The 18502-nt window shown below is 37.8% G+C and overlaps 1 protein-coding gene across 2 annotated transcripts in view; it reads left to right on the top strand.

The window, feature by feature from the left end:
- SCFD2 (sec1 family domain containing 2) overlaps nucleotides 1–18502 on the top strand; it is a 1435497-nt gene that overhangs the window by 201837 nt on the left and 1215158 nt on the right. The window lies entirely within an intron of this gene.

The following is an 18502-nucleotide window of genomic DNA, read 5'->3' on the forward strand; positions in this document are numbered from 1 at the left end:
CAGATTGCAGTGGGTCAAGGAGGGAGTTTAGTGTAAGGAAATGGGATAGACGTGCATATACTAGAAGCAAGAGGTAGTAGGGAAATAGGGCGGTAGTTGGATGGGGAGGTTGGATTGAGAGAAGGTTTTTTGAGGATACGTGTGACTAATGTATGCTTAATAGATGTGGGAACTATACCAGTGCTGAGGGAGAGGTTGAAGATGTGTGTGAGTATAGGGGTAAGGGTAGAAGAGAAGGAGGGGAGTAGTTGTGAGGGGATGGAGTCGAGGGGACAGGTAGTGAGGTGAGAGGATAGTATAAGGGCAGAAACTTCATCCTCTGTAACAGAGGCAAAAGAGCTAAATTTATGGCTATGTGGGTTTTGGATGATTGTGAGCTTTTGAGGGGGAGGGAGTCTGGTAGTATGTTGAGAGCTGATTTTATTTCTGATGGAGTCGATTTTGTTATTGAAGTAGCTGGCAAAATCATGGGCTGAGAGAAAAGTTGAGGTGTGGGTGGGCGGAGAAGAGTATTGAATGTGGAGAACAGACGTTTTGGGTTTGAAGAAAGAGTAGAGATAAGAGTGGAGAAGTAGTGTTGCTTATATAGATTAAGGGCAGAATAGTAAGAGTTCAAGATGAACTTATAGTGAAGAAAGTCAGCAGAACTCCGAGATTTCCTCCAGTGTCGCTCAGCAGTACGGGAACATCTGCGTAGGTACTGTGTCAGAGGAGTATGCCAGGGCTGAGCATGAGTGTTTGTTTTCCAAGTTATGGTAGGTGGGGCCAGTTTATCAAGGACCGATGTAAGGGTGGAGTTATAGTGGCAGATGGATTCATCAGGACAGGAAAAGGAGGGGATGGAAGAGAGAAGAGGTTTGAGAGAGCTAGTGAGCTGTTGCTGTTCTAATGACTTGATTCTTCTGTGAAGTTTAGTGTGAGGGGTAGAAGGAGGGAGAGTTGTAGGGAGGGAGGTGATGGTACAAGTGAGGAGGTGGTGGTCAGAAAGAAGAAAAGGTGAGTTTTTGAAGTCTGAGATAGTGCATTGATAACTGAAAATCAGATCAAGGGAGTGACTATCTTTGTGAGTGGTAGAGTCAGTCCATTGTGATAGGCCAAAAGAGGAAGTGAGTTGCAGGAGTTGTTTTGCAGAGGAGGCAGTGGGATTATCAACAGGGAGGTTGAAGACATCGAGAATGAGGGCAGGGGTATCAGAGGAAAGGAAGTAAGGTAGCCAGGCAGCAAAGTGATCTAGAAAAAGAGTTGCGGAGCCGGGGGGCGGCATATGACTGCAACGCGTATAGAGAGGGGAGAGAATAAGCAAATCATGTGTGTTTCGAATGAAGAAAATGTGAGTGAAGAGGAGGGCTGTATTTGTTGAAAGGTGCAACTAGAGGAAAGTACAATACCAACACCACCTCCTTGTCTATTGTCAGACCTAGGAGTGTGGCGGAAGTGGAGACCCCCTTGTGACAGTGCAGCAGAGCAAGCAGTGTCTGAAGCAGAGAGCCAGGTTTCTGTGAGAGCCAGAAGATTGAGAGAGTGGGAGATAAAGAGGTCATGGATAGAAGTGAGTTTGTTGCAAACAAAGCTAGAGTTCCATAGTGCACAAGTGAAGGGGGTGGTGGCTCTATATGCAAGAGGAATAAGATTAAGGTTACCAGAGTTTTGTTTTTGAAGTCTATTGAAGGGCACACATGGGTGTGCAGGGCAAGGAAGTTGTGGGCACCAGGATTGGGGGAGATGTCGCCAGCAGCTAGTATGAGCAAGAGGGAGAGTGACATAAAATGAGATGCGGTTTTGCAGTAGTGAGACTGTTTTTGTGATGAGTTGCAAGGGGGAGAGAGAGTCTTTAGGAATGTGTGAAGTTCATGAATACAAAAGTAAGATGAGGTTAAAAGTGATGGACTAATGAGCAGTGCAGGTGGTGAGGGGTAAGGAGTAATTGAGTAAAGTAGCTTGTTAAACAGACAAAAGGTGGTAAAAAGGAATATGAAGATATTTAGCATTTTTACAAAATAGTCAAACAGTGTATACAACTTAGTATAAAAACAGAACTTGCCTTATCCCTTGTCCAATCCTTGTCCAATTATTGTATAATTCTTTGTGCCTCACTTATAAATGTTCACTTAATCCTTGTATAATAATTTGTGCCTCACTTATAAATGTTCACTTAATTCTTGTATAATTCTTTGTATAATTCCTTGTGCTTCACTTATAAATGTTCACAGATGTGAACAGATGATCTTACAATACTGCTATCTAAGCCTGTATTCCTAACCATGCATTGCTTCCCCTTAGCAATGTTAAATTTATAGGCCAGAGCATTCAGCTGAATGCAATAAATTAGGTAATGACCTGATCAAAGACAGCCAAAGGCCAATTGGGAAAATTTGATTCAGGGTGAGATAAGTTAAAAATAACAGACAATAGAATTTGGGGGAGGCTGTGGTTAAACCATTAGTGAAATTATAAATTTAGGAATTAAAACAAGTATTTGCAAGGTTTGAACATCACGTAGAGAAAGGCAAGATATCAGCAGGGTAAATACATAATTAATTATACAGACAAATGCAAAAAGAGAGGCTTGCAATACAGATGACACACAAAAACAGGGGCATTTGGCAGGATTTGAATGCAGGGATCAATTCACATGCCAAAGAGAGACTTGTAGTACATATGACACAAAAAACAGGGACATTTGGCAGGATTTGAATGCAGGGATCAATTCACATACCAAAGAGAGACTTGTAGTACATATGACACAAAAAACAGGGGAATTTTGGCAGGATTTGAATGCAGGGATCAATTCGCATACCAAAGAGAGACTTGTAGTACATATGACACAAAAAACATTCTTTCAGATAGGGAGTCTTTGGGGTATCCCATATATAGAATTGATGATTTTTTGATTGAATGATACTCTTTTCAGATTCAATAAGACGTCCAGGGACCCTCACTGGAGTTTTTGGTAGCTATATGGTTGTTTCGACTGATTTATGTTTTTCATCCTCTGGTTCTTTTTTCCCAGAGTGGTTTTCTTAATCAGGCTAGTATTCTGATTGCTTTAGTTTGTTCTTGCAGGGTCTGTTATGTAGTTCTGGTTCAGATATCCAATTGCACTTCTAGGTTTTTTCCTCTGCGTTCAGACCTTTTTGTCTTAAGGTCTGTTTTATCTCCAGGATCTTGATTTTCTAAGCTTAATGGCATAGTGATTACATTTTTTTTTCTCAGAGAGATTTCTCTGATTCTGTTGTGGAGACTTTATAACAGGTTTGCTGGCTTGTGACTAGGATGATTTATCTTTAGGTCTGAAAGGCCTTTATTCTCTGGTATATACATCATGTTTTTTCCTGGAATTCTTTTAGAATTCCTTGGGTTTTGCAATATTTTCAGGTTGGTTTAGATAAGTGTTTATCCGCCAGCTATTTGAAAGGTCAGATTTGTTCTCTTTTAGTTTTGTTTTTCTGGAATATTGTTAACTATTCTAGTAGCATGGAAGAGTAATCTGCAGTAATGGATCATGGAATCTAACCACCATGAAAGAAATTAATTTATCAGGTAAGCTTAAATTATGTTTTTGCAGGTTTCTTGGGTAAGGAAAGGAGGAATTCTGGAAATGTTCAGAGTCAAGGGATGAGGTATTGAGAATAGAGCCTCCAACTGTAAGTGAAATGTCAGTTGTTTGATGTCTCCCAAAAGGGGGAATAGGAAGCAGCTCAGTTTTAGGCTGTTGTTAATTTGGTTGAGTAAAGAGGGAGAGATATCAGGAGAGGAAAGCTAGATTTGGGTATATGTGGTACTGGAACTCAAAGGAGGATATACTTTTTCGAAGGGAGGCTGTATAGAGAGAAAAGCAAGGTACCCAAGACAAAGCCTTTGCGTTATTCCAAATGAGAGAGGCAAAAGATCAGAGGATATGCTGTTAAAGGAAACTGTAAACATGCAGTTTGAGAGATGAGAGGCAAACTAGGAGAGGGCTGTGTCTCAGATGCCAAATGAATGTAGGATTTGTAAGAGGAGAGGATGGTCAACTGTTTTGAAAGCAGCAGATCCAGAAGAATTAGTAAGGGGATAGCAGATTATTAGTTATTTTAGTTAGAGTGGTTTCGATTTAATGTTTAGGGCAGAAACCAGACTGTAGTGGATTAAGTAATGAGTTAGTCAACAGTCTGTGAACATTGCTGAAGATAGCGAGTCTGTTTGCCACAGTTGTTGTCGAGTGCATGATCGACGGCAAACAGTGGAGGGTGCAGCTTTGTCAAGTGTTGATTTTAGTGTGGAATTATACTGTAAGGACACAATATCTGTGCAAGAGAGACATGAAATGTTGGAGAGCATAGGTTTTACTTGAGCAGAAATGTCTATGGGATCTAAGTAATTTAAATTCTTGTAAGGTAGCAGGTTTTTTGGGGGGCATGCGAGGATGCAGCAGGTATAGTAAGAGTGAAAATTAGTAAATGGTGGACAGAGAGAGGAAAGGGGAAGTTAGAACAGTTGGAAAGGGCACAGAGATTGGTGAAGACTGGGTCAATTGAGTTGCCTTCACAGTGGGTTGGAGAGGTTGTCCACTTGGACAGGCCAAAATAATTGTCAATTGGTATGTTGAAGTCCCCTAAGATGAGAGAAGGGGCCTTACAAGAGACGAAGTGTGGAAAGCCAGGCTTCAAAGTTGTTTAGATATTGTGATGAAATATGTATGTTGAAGCTTGACTTTCCTGGGATCTAGTGAGACACAGCTTCTAGTTTACTGCATCTGGCTGCTAACTTTTTAAAATATTCTACAATGTATACATACCCCTTTCTGGCTCCTAATAAAGAATGTGGCTGGCTCCTAAATTTGAAATACCTTTGTCTTTTATATGGGTTTGGGAAGGTTATAACATAATTTATGTAAGAACTTACCTGATAAATTCATTTCTTTCATATTAGCAAGAGTCCATGAGCTAGTGACGTATGGGATATACATTCCTTCCAGGAGGGGCAAAGTTTCCCAAACCTCAAAATGCCTATAAATACACCCCTCACCACACCAACAATTCAGTTTAACGAATAGCCAAGAAGTGGGGTGATAAGAAAGGAGCGAAAGCATCAAAAATAAGCAATTGGAATAATTGTGCTTTATACAAAAAAATCATAACCACCACAAAAAAGGGTGGGTCTCATGGACTCTTGCTAATATGAAAGAAATGAATTTATCAGGTAAGTTCTTACATAAATTATGTTTTCTTTCATGTAATTAGCAAGAGTCCATGAGCTAGTGACGTATGGGATAGCAGATACCCAAGATGTGGAACTTCCACGCAAGAGTCACTAGAGAGGGAGGGATAAAATAAAGACAGCCAATTCCGCTGAAAAAATAATCCACAACCCAAATCAAAAGTTTTAATCTTAATAATGAAAAAAACTGAAATCATAAGCAGAAGAATCAAACTGAAACAGCTGCCTGAAGTACTTTTCTACCAAAAACTGCTTCAGAAGAAGAGAAAACATCAAAATGGTAGAATTGAATAAAAGTATGCAAAGAAGACCAAGTTGCTGCTTTGCAAATCTGATCAACAGAAGCTTCATTCCTAAAAGCCCAGGAAGTAGAAACTGACCTAGTAGAATGAGCCGTAATCCTTTGAGGCGGGGACTTACCCAACCCCACATAAGCATGATGAATCAAAGACTTTAACCAAGACGCCAAAGAAATGGCAGAAGCTTTCTGACCTTTCCTGGAACCAGAAAAGATAACAGTAAGATAGAATTTAGTACAGAGTAGCAGTATTTCCTTGGAATATGGCGACTAGTATTTTGTTCTTTGTTTTTGTCTTCTGTTCTAAAATAAATGGAATACCACCCTTTGGAATTACCACCCTGAGACAATAACAATTTCTAATTTTAATTATAATTTACAATAATATTCCTTTGATTTTAAAAGACTTTTGTTAACACATCATTCCTCAATCTTATTATTGCCAATGAAATATAATGAGAAGACACGGAAAATATGATTTACAAAAGAATAAAATAATACATTACTGTGATTCCACCTTAAGAGACATTCACCTGAGAAATCCACCTTAAGAAATAATTACCAAACAACAGATTAACCAATGAGAAGTAAGCAACGACTTTTTAAATCGAAGTTCTGGCAGCAACTGATATCTTGAAAAAGCCCACATACACGGGTGAAACGCGTAGAAGTAAGAAGTTGCTTGTTTACCAGAACAAAACTCACTAGGTACCTAGTAATTGCCCGCGCGTATATCACGCTAAGAGCGGGTGCTCATTCCATCTCCAGTATTGCCTCAGTTTGCGATACCACTGACGAAGATCCAGATAATTATTCACAAGCAAGGAGCTGTGAGTATTGGAAGCCGAAGACAACAGTCCGTCAGGTTACTCACACGCAGGGAGCGGCGTGCCTTAGCCGGTCACTTCCCCACGGAGGGAGTGGTGAATCCTGTGCCGGAGATTAGGAGCTGCAGTATACAAGGCTGCCCACACGCAAGGAGCGTGTTGCGACAAAGGACCACAGAATCTTGGACGGATTACAGCAGCATTTGGTTACAGCTGCTGCAACTATCTGTGAGTTAAAGCTACACACATAACAAAGTAAAGATACAAAGTATCCAAAATAAGAAACATTTTGTCGTTTTTACCCATTATATTGATTATAATCACGGAGACAAGTCTCATACGTAATATACCCTAACAAACAAAAGGGATTCCATCTGCTGAAGATATAATATGGACTATAGAGACGGTCTTTTATATTCTGGAATAAATTGATTTTAAGGTTTTAAGCATTTAATCAATTTTATTTTTAAGCGCTTGTTATTATTTTTTCATCAGGGTGGTATTCCATAAAGTATAAGTTGAAGATATTGTGTTAAATATTTTATGTGTCAGAAATTGTTTTTATGAATTTATGTATTGCACCGAATAGGGAATATTCCCACCAGTAAATGATTGATAAAATTAATACTGTCTTTGATGAATTCTTACTTTTGATATAAATCTAAAACCAATTAGGTGTGTTAAGTATACCCAGCTTTTAGCGCCCTCTCATTTACCATATTGTTTGTTCCATTTTTCTATCTTGGGGAGATAGTGGAGAGTGGCTTAGGTATCCTTTTTAGATTTTAGCGCTGAAACACCTGTGCTATTTTGTATATATTCCTCGTTTACTATTCAGCAGCTTGATCACGCACTTATAATTCACTTTAAGTAATCACTTTATATTTTAAGAGATATATACTTCTATTATCACAACACACACCAAAATGGATTCTGAATTGTTCTCATTCAGAGACAATCTTCTATTAGAACTTAGTAACACTAAAATCACAGAAGAACGACCACAAAGTAATTTTTTAGACTTTAATCAACTTGTTAATGAATTGGATAAATTAATGGTTAGAGAAATAAAGCAAAAAATGGAATTAGTTTTTTTAGACAAATATACAGATTTAGATTTGATCCCAAGAGGGCTCAAATTTAAAAAAGCATGCACTTTTTCACTTAATCAGACACATCAACTAGAATGGGATTTAGTTTTAAAAGAAGCATCACACAGCCTAATAGGAATTTTAAAAAAATCACGAAAGGAGAAATAAATACACAAATTATCGAATTTAAAAGTAAACTTGAAACAAAAAGGGAACATCCTAATTTTAAAGAGAGGCAAAACAACTTAGTAAACAAATTAACAGAACTCAAACAAGACCTTTTAGATACAAAATGGAGGAAACTAGAAAGGGACAGAAATGATAAGTTAGAACAAAACAAAGAGAAAAATAAAACAGATAATGATAATTTGGAACCAACCAATAGAAATAATTGGGATCAATCAAACCCAAAACAACAATTTGGGGAATACAAAACGCAAGGCAGATTTAGAGAAAGGAACAATTATGAGACACAAAGGGAAAGAAACTATACAAATGATAAACATGGGAGAGAATCACATAACAGAAGATATTTTGAACATCACGATAATCACATCAATTGGAGAAATCAATCCAACTATAAACCAAAACAACCATTCTTTCATCCAGAACATTATAACTATAATTACAATCATAGAGCCTACCCACAAAATACAAGCTCAAATCAAACAAGATATTATACAAACACCGATACGAATTTTCATGTTAATAGACCTCACTATTATGGTAATAGGTATTCCAATAGCAATTATGACCCACAGAGGGAACAGAGACCCTTTACAAAACTACTACTACAATCAGAATTCTAAAGATAACTACTATGAAGAAAGACCACAGAGAGTAAGAAATGATAGCTGGCATATAGAAACAAAGAATAGATTCTCTCCCCTGAAAGATGAAAGGGATTTTTTAGATAAAAGCCCTCTGAGGGAGGGCACAACAAAGGATCTCTTAGCCCTAGAGAAGAGGGAAAAATTCTACACCCCGTTAAATCAAAAGAAAAGACAGTTAGAGGACAAAGAGGAGGAAAGAATAGAAGGAGAGGCAAAAAGAGTCAGATAGTTTCTGAAAATACAGGGATTTTTAATCTTAGTAATGAAAATCTAAATGAGGATGAAAAAAGAGTGCTCTCGTTGGGAATGTCCTTTGCCCCCTCAACTACTCTTAATAAATTCAACACTCACATACATGTGAAACAATTCGTTAGGAAACTAACATTAAAACGTTTCTTCCTAAAAAAAAACCTTGGAAAAACAGGCAAACCCCTCTAGATTTCCTCAAATTTCAACTGACATAAAAAGTGATACCAAACATACCAACTTAAAACCAGTATCAAAATTTTATCCCACATTCGCAAAAGGCTCAAACTTAAAGACCTTTGAAAAAATAGTTCTTAAAGATCTAAAAGAGAGCAATCCAAAAAAATTTAAACCAAATTTTAATCTTACAAAGAAAGATAGAGAAATTATAGAAAAGCTACAAAACAACAAACAAGTAGTCATAAAACCGGCCGATAAAGGTGGGGGGGTAGTCGTTATGAGTAGAACCAACTATGTCAATGAAGCAAATAGAATCCTTAACGATCCCAAGACGTATAAAACTCTGGATCTTAATCCCACAAAGAGAATTATGAAAAATTTACTTTCAATTTTGGAGGAAGGAAAAGATGGTGGGGTCCTCAATGAGAACGAATTTCAATATCTATATCCAAAATTTCCACGAACCCCCATCTTTTACTTCCTGCCAAAGGTACATAAAAGCTTAGAAAACCCCCCCGGAAGACCAATCATCTCAGGAATTGGATCCGTTACATGCAATTTATCTAGATACGTAGATATTTTTCTTCAAAAATACGTAAAAAACTTAAACACCTATCTAAGAGATTCAACACAAGTATTGCAACTGATGGAGAACATAGAGTGGGAAGAAAATCTAATTCTCGCAACTAGTGATGTCACATCACTGTACACAGTTATAGACCACACCAAGGGTCTCCAGGCAGTAGAAACAATCCTGAATCAAGATAGTAATATCAACACACAATTAAATAATTTTATTTTGAAGGGGATCAAATTTATTTTAGAAAATAATTATTTTGAATTCAACGGAAAGTACTACTTACAGCTAGAAGGTACCGCGATGGGCACGAGGTTCGCGCCAAGTTATGCCAATATATTCATGGGCCACTGGGAAGATAATTTCCTCAGGACACAAGAATTTGGCGCGGACCTCGTGCTCTTTAAACGATACATAGATGACATTCTTATTGTGTGGAGAGGCTCTGAAGAGAGACTGAAGCTATTCTTTGAAACAATGAATATTAATGATAGGGGCTTACACTTTACTTATGAGTATAGTAGAACATCCATTTCTTTTTTAGATCTAGAAATATATGTAGAAGAAGGTAATATAGAAACAAGAACATTCTTCAAAAAAGTAGATTGTAATAACTACATACATAAGAAAAGCTGCCACTATGAAAAATGGAAAGGGAACATACCGACTGGACAGTTCCTTATAATTAGAAAAAACTGTTCCAAATATACCGACTTCGAAACTCAAGTTAAAGTTCTACAACAAAGATTCTATGATAGAGGTTACTCAGAAAAAGAGATCGAAGGGGCTATAAATAGAGCAAGTACAACAGAAAGAAGTTCACTCTTACAATATAGAAACAAAGATATTATGACTACCACTGTGGAAAAGAAAGAATATGATATAGCTCTCATCACAGATTATAGTGAAAACCATCAACTAATAAGGAAAATAGTCAATAAACATTGGCATATAATTAAAAAGGACCCCATAATAGGAGATCTATTAGCTCATAAACCCAAAATCATATTCAAAAAAGCGAGAAATCTTAAACAAATTTTAGCACCAAGTGAATTAAAGAGGGAGAGTAAAATCCTGGTAGATAAAGATCTAAAAGGCCATTCCCCTAAGGGTTTTTTTCCTTGCAATTTATGTAGAGCGTGCAGATATAGTAATAAAAGTAGCTCTGTACACATAGATGGAATAGGAGAAGATTTCGCCATAAAAGATATTATTAGATGTTCAAACAAGGGGGTCATATACCTCATTAAATGTTCCTGCAATTTAGTTTATATCGGAGAGACCACCCGAATGTTACGTGACAGGATCCGAGAACATTTATGTAACATTGATAAAGGCAACCTCGACACCCATTTATACAAGCATTTTAGGGAAACCCATAACAATAACTTACAAAATTTTAAGTTTTGGGGGATCTGTACAGTCAGAGGAGATTGGAGGGGGGGGGGGGGATTTTGAGGCTAAACTCCTTAAAAAAGAATCGGAATTAATATACAAATTGGACACCCTCTATCCTAGAGGTTTAAATTCAGAGTTAGATATATCCCCCTTTTTAGTAGTATAATCCGTTAGAATTATTTAATTTACTTTACTATTCATTTGTAATATAGAGCACTGAAACAACCCCGTAATAAATAATAGATCCATTTTTAAGGAAATAATCAAAGAGAAACAATGGAACAATAAGAAGCCTACTATATCAGTATAAGAGATAAACTATATACAAACTATAGTCGTAACAATAGTAAGATAGAATTTAGTACAGAATAGCAGTATTTCCTTGGAATATGGCGACTAGTATTTTGTTCTTTGTTTTTGTCTTCTGTTCTAAAATAAATGGAATACCACCCTTTGGAATTACCACCCTGAGACAATAACAATTTCTAATTTTAATTATAATTTACAATAATATTCCTTTGATTTTAAAAAACTTTTGTTAACACATCATTCCTCAATCTTATTATTGCCAATGAAATATAATGAGAAGACACAGAAAATATGATTTACAAAAGAATAAAATAATACATTACTGTGATTCCACCTTAAGAGACATTCACCTGAGAAATCCACCTTAAGAAATAATTACCAAACAACAGATTAACCAATGAGAAGTAAGCAACGACTTTTTAAATCGAAGTTCTGGCAGCAACTGATATCTTGAAAAAGCCCACGGGTGAAACGCGTAGAAGTAAGAAGTTGCTTGTTTACCAGAACAAAACTCACTAGGTACCTAGTAATTGCCCGTGCGTATATCACGCTAAGAGCGGGTGCTCATTCCACCTCCAGTATTGCCTCAGTTTGCGATACCACTGACGAAGATCCAGATAATTATTCACAAGCAAGGAGCTGTGAGTATTGGAAGCCGAAGACAACAGTCCGTCAGGTTACTCACACACGCAGGGAGCGGCGTGCCTTAGCCGGTCACTTCCCCACGGAGGGAGTGGTGAATCCTTTGCCGGAGATTAGGAGCTGCAGTATACAAGGCTGCCCACACGCAAGGAGCGTGTTGCGACAAAGGACCACAGAATCTTGGACGGATTACAGCAGCATTTGGTTACAGCTGCTGCAACTATCTGTGAGTTAAAGCTACACACATAACAAAGTAAAGATACAAAGTATCCAAAATACGAAACATTTTGTCGTTTTTACCCATTATATTGATTATAATCACGGAGACAAGTCTCATACGTAATATACCCTAACAAACAAAAGGGATTCCATCTTCTGAAGATATAATATGGACTATAGAGACGGTCTTTTATATTCTGGAATAAATTGATTTTAAGGTTTTAAGCATTTAATCAATTTTATTTTTAAGCGCTTGTTATTATTTTTTCATCAGGGTGGTATTCCATAAAGTATAAGTTGAAGATATTGCGTTAAATATTTTATGTGTCAGAAATTGTTTTTATGAATTTATGTATTGCACCGAATAGGGAATATTCCCACCAGTAAATGATTGATAAAATTAATACTGTCTTTGATGAATTCTTACTTTTGATATAAATCTAAAACCAATTAGGTGTGTTAAGTATACCCAGCTTTTAGCGCCCTCTCATTTACCATATTGTTTGAATCAAAGACTTTAACCAAGACGCCAAAGAAATGGCAGAAGCTTTCTGACCTTTCCTGGAACCAGAAAAGATAACAAATAGACTAGAAGTCTTTCTAAAATCTTTAGTAGCTTCAACATAATATTTCAAAGCTCTTACTACATCCAAAGAATGTAAAGATCTCTCCTTTGAATTCTTAGGATTAGGACACAATGAAGGGACAACAATTTCTCTACTAATGTTGTTAGAATTCACAACCTTAGGTAAAAATTGAAATGAAGTCCGCAACACCGCCTTATCCTGATGAAAAATCAGAAAAGGAGATTCACAAGAAAGAGCAGATAACTCAGAAACTATTCTAGCAGAAGAGATGGCCAAAAGGAACAAAACTTTCCAAGAAAGTAATTTAAAATCCAGAGAATGCATAGGTTCAAACGGAGGAGCCTGTAAAGCCCTCAGAACCAAATTAAGACTCCAAGGAGGAGAGATTGACTTAATGACAGGCTTGATACGAACCAAAGCCTGTACAAAACAATGAATATCAGGAAGATTAGCAATCTTTCTGTGAAAAAGAACAGAAAGAGCAGAGATTTGTCCTTTCAAAGAACTTGCAGATAAACCTTTATCCAAACCATCCTGAAGAAACTGTAAAATTCTAGGAATTCTAAAAGAATACCAGGAGAACTTATGAGAAGAACACCAAGAAATGTAAGTCTTCCAGACTCGATAATAAATCTTCCTAGACACAGATTTACGAGCCTGTAACATAGTATTAATTACTGAGTCAGAGAAACCTCTATGACTAAGAATCAAGCGTTCAATTTCCATACCTTCAAATTTAATGATTTGAGATCCTGATGGAAAAATGGGCCTTGAGATAGAAGGTCTGGTCTTAACGGAAGTGTCCAAGGTTGGCAACTGGCCATCCGAATGAGATCCGCATACCAAAACCTATGAGGCCATGCTGGAGCCACCAGCAGTACAAACGAACGTTCCATTAGAATTTTGGAAATCACTCTTGGAAGAAGAACTAGAGGCGGAAAGATATAGGCAGGATGATAATTCCAAGGAAGTGACAACGCGTCCACTGCTTCCGCCTGAGGATCCCTGGATCTGGACAGATACCTGGGAAGTTTCTTGTTTAGATGAGAGGCCATCAGATCTATTTCTGAAAGTCCCCAGATTTGAACAATCTGAAGAAATAACTCTGGGTGAAGAGACCATTCGCCCGGATGTAACGTCTGGCGACTGAGATAATCCGCTTCCCAATTGTCTACACCTGGGATGTGAACCGCAGAAATTAGACAGGAGCTGGATTCCGCCCATACAAGTATCCGAGATACTTCTTTCATAGCTTGAGGACTGTGAGTCCCACCTTGATGTTTGACATACGCCACGGTTGTGACATTGTCCGTCTGAAAACAAATAAACGATTCTCTCTTCAGAAGAGGCCAGAACTGAAGAGCTCTGAAAATCGCACGGAGTTCCAAAATGTTGATTGGTAATCTCGTCTCCTGAGATTCCCAAACCCCCTGCGCTGTCAGAGATCCCCATACAGCTCCCCAACCTGAAAGACTCGCATCTGTTGAGATCACAGTCCAGGTTGGGCGAACAAAAGAGGCCCCTTGAATTAAACAATGGTGATCCAACCACCAAGTCAGAAAAGACCGAACATTGGGATTTAAGGATATTATTTGTGATATCCTTGTATAATCCCTGCACCACTGGTTCAGCATGCAAAGCTGAAGAGTTCTCATGTGAAAACGAGCAAAGGGGATCGCGTCCGATGCAGCAGTCATGAGACCTAGAATTTCCATGCAAAAAGCTACTGAAGGGAATGACTGAGACTGAAGGTTTTCGACAAGCTGAAACCAACTCCAGACGTCTCTTTTCTGTTAGAGACAAAGTCATGGACACTGAATCTATTTGAAAGCCCAAAAAGGTTACCTTTGTCTGAGGAATCAAAGAACTCTTTGGTAAATTGATCCTCCAACCATGTTTTTGAAGAAACAACACAAGTTGATTCGTATGAGATTCTGCAGAATGTAAAGACTGAGCAAGTACCAAGATATCGTCTAAATAAGGAAATACCGCAATACCCTGTTCTCTGATTACAGAGAGAAGGGCACCGAGAACTTTTGAAAAGATCCTTGGAGCTGTTGCTAGGCCAAACGGAAGGGCAACAAACTGGTAATGCTTGTCTAGAAAAAAGAATCTCAGAAACTGATAGTGATCTGGATCAATTGGAATATGAAGATATGCATCCTGTAAATCTATTGTGGACATATAATGCCCTTGCTGAACAAAAGGCAGAATAGTCCTTATAGTCACCATTTTTAATGTTGGTATTCTTACATAACGATTCAATATTTTTAGATCCAGAACTGGTCTGAAGGAATTCTCCTTCTTTGGTACAATGAATAGATTTGAGTAAAACCCCAGACCCCGTTCCAGAACTGGAACTGGTACAATTACCCCAGCCAACTCTAGATCTGAAACACATTTCAGAAATGCCTGAGCCTTCACTGGGTTTACTGGAATGCGAGAGAGAAAAAATCTTCTCACAGGAGGTCTTATCTTGAAACCTATTCTGTATCCTTGAGAAACAATGTTCTGAATCCAAAGATTGTGAATCGAATTGATCCAAACATCTTTGAAAAATCGTAACCTGCCCCCTACCAGCTGTGCTGGAATGAGGGCCGCACCTTCATGTGGATTTAGGAGCTGGTTTTGACTTTCTGAAATTCTTGGATTTATTCCAGACTGGAGAAGGTTTCCAAACGGAAACCGTTCCTTTAGGGGAAGGGTCAGGCTTCTGTTCTTTATTCTGACGAAAGGAACAAAAACGATTAGCAGCCCTGTATTTACCTTTAGATTTTTTGTCCTGAGGCAAAAAGGTTCCTTTCCCCCCAGTAACAGTTGAAATAATAGAATCCAACTGTGAACCAAATAATTTATTACCTTGGAAAGAAAGAGAAAGCAAAGTTGACTTAGAAGTCATATCTGCATTCCAAGATTTAAGCCATAAAGCTCTTCTAGCTAAGATAGCTAAAGACATATACCTGACATCAATTCTAATGATATCAAAAAATGGCATCACAAATAAAGTTATTAGCATGTTGACGAAGTTTAACAATGCTATAAGCATTATGGTCTGACACTTGTTGCGCTAAAGCCTCCAACCAGAAAGTTGAAGCTGCAGCAACATCAGCCAAAGAAATAGCAGGTCTAAGAAGATTACCTGATCATAAATAAGCTCTCCTTAGAAAGGATTCAAGCTTCCTGTCTAAAGGATCCTTAAAGGAAGTACTATCCGCCGTAGGAATAGTAGTACGTTTAGCAAGAGTAGAAATAGCCCCATCAACTTTAGGGATTTTATCCCAAAACTCTAATCTATCAGATGGCACAGGGTACAATTTCCTAAACCTTTGAGAAGGAGTAAATGAAGTACCCAGACTATTCCATTCCCTAGAAATTACTTCTGAAATAGCATCAGGAACTGGAAAAACTTCAGGAATAACTACATGAGGTTTGAAAACCGAATTTAAACGCTTAGTAGATTTAGTATCAAGAGGACTAGACTCCTCCATATCTAATGCAATTAACACTTCTTTAAGTAAAGAACGAATAAACTCCATCTTAAATAAATATGAAGATTTATCAGTGTCAATATCTGAGGCAGAATCTTCTGAACCAGATAGATCCTCATCAGAAACAGATAAGTCAGAATGATGACGGTCACTTAAAAATTCATCTGAAATATGAGAAGTTTTAAAAGACCTTTTACGCTTACTGGAAGGAGGAATAACAGACAGAGCCTTCCTAATAGATTTAGAAACAAATTCTTTTACATTAACAGGGACATCCTGAACATTAGATGTTGAAGGAACAACAACAGGTAATGGATTATTACTAATGGAAATACAATCTGCATTAGAAAGTTTATCATGACAGTTATCACAAACAACAGCTGGAGGAACAGTTACCAAAAGTTTACAACAGATGCACTTAACTTTGGTAGAACCAGCATCAGGCAGCGTCTTTCCAGAAGTAGATTCTGATCCAGGGTCATGTTGAGACATCTTGCAATATGTAATAGAAAAAACAACATATAAAGCAAAATTATCAAATTCCTTAAATGACAGTTTCAGTAATGGGAAAAAATGCCAAATGAACAAGCCTCTAGCAACCAGAAGCAATGAAAAATGAGACTGAAATAATGTGAAAAAAAGGTGGAGACAAGAATGACGCCCACATTTTTTGGCGCCAAGAATGACGCCCACATTATTGGCGCCAAGTACAACGCCCATATTTTTTGGCGCCAAGTATGACGCCATATCCTGTGACGCCGAAAAAAACTACGCCCACGATTTTGGCGCAAAAAACGTCTGAACGTCAAATATGACGCAACCATACGCAAACTTCCAGCGTCAATTAGGGCGCCGGAAATGACAAAATTTTTGCGCCAAAAAAGTCTGCGCCAAGAATGACGCAATAAATTGAAGCATTTTCAGCCCCCGCGAGCCTAACAGCCCACAGAGAAAAAAAGTCAATTGAAAAAATTCTTTTAAGGTAAGAAAAAATATTTCATATGCATTATCCCAAATAATGAAACTGACTGTCTGAAATAAGGAATACTGATTATCCTGAATCATGGCAAATATAAGTTTAAACACATATATTTAGAACTTTACATATAAAGTGCCCAACCATAGCTTAGAGTGTCATAAAAAATAAGACTTACTTACCCTACGACACTCATCTACATATAGTAGACAGCCAAACCAGTACTGAAACGAGAATCAGTAGAGGTAATGGTATATAAGAGTATATCGTCGATCTGAAAAGGGAGGTAAGAGATGAATCTCTACGACCGATAACAGAGAACCTATGAAATAGATCCCCTAGAGGAAGACCATTGAATTCAAATAGGCAATACTCTCTTCACATCCCTCTGACATTCACTGCACTCTGAGAGGAAAACCGGGCTCCAGCCTGCTGCGAAGCGCATATCAACGTAGAATCTAGCACAAACTTACTTCACCACCTCCATGGGAGGCAAAGTTTGTAAAACTGAATTGTGGGTGTGGTGAGGGGTGTATTTATAGGCATTTTGAGGTTTGGGAAACTTTGCCTCTCCTGGAAGGAATGTATATCCCATACGTCACTAGCTCATGGACTCTTGCTAATTACATGAAAGAAATATATATATATATATATATATATATATATATATATATAAATATTCCCTATGATAATTGTTGTCTCTGTTAGATAGCTGGCTATCCACAGAGGTACAGAGATCAGCCCAGTTGGATATTTGTAGCTTATTCATTTCATTAATGATACATGTAGCTATTTTATTTTAGGGACTGCTTTAATTAAGTTTTTACATGTTTATATGAAAAGTTCTTAAAAATATTTTGACCATTTATATGGGAAAGGGGCAAAATGGCACCCAAAACCTGAAAAACAAGTGATTTAATCACTAGAAGAAAACAGCAGCTAAGGCACTTTGTTCTGAGCTGTGGATTTTGGAAAGCCATGCATTTAATTTAGCCAACTTACCTTGCTGCCAATTTTCAGCCCGGGTGCTGCTGTTCAGATGTACTTTCCAAGTAAAAGTCTTTGAAGGTCAAATAGAGAGACCACCGGCGGTGTCTTGAGACTCCATGAATGCCTTAGGTTGCAGAGTGCAACAACATAAGATACATGTCAGACATGGTGAATGTATGCAGTGATCTTAATCTCCCTTGTAAGGTTGGCTAGTTCAACATATTTGTTTACGGTTCATTTTCAATTTACTGTGTAAAATTTTTCAGTGAACATATGGGACTTTATATTCACAGTTTTTTTTATTATATTGTGGCTACAGTAGAATATACTTTGTACTTTGCATTATTTTTTAATAATGGGTCTTGTGGCCTCCTTGAAGAGTGATCTCTCTCACTCTCGCAAGAATATATCATATACATTACTATCACAGTAAGCATACCTGTTAGTGTCAGTGGAAACAGTGTGTAGGCAAAAGCTTTAGATTGTGTGTGCCGCAAATCAGAGACACAAATTAATACAGAAGAGGGTGTAGCGGCGGCTGCTGCTCCTCAGATTTTGCAAGCCACACCAAACCTCCATAACCATGAAATGACTGGAATGCTGTTGTACATGAGAGCAAGCATGCTGCACCACATGGAAACA

This window comes from Bombina bombina, chromosome 2 (assembly GCF_027579735.1).
Source record: "Bombina bombina isolate aBomBom1 chromosome 2, aBomBom1.pri, whole genome shotgun sequence".
In the NCBI taxonomy this organism is placed as follows: Eukaryota; Metazoa; Chordata; class Amphibia; order Anura; family Bombinatoridae; genus Bombina; species Bombina bombina.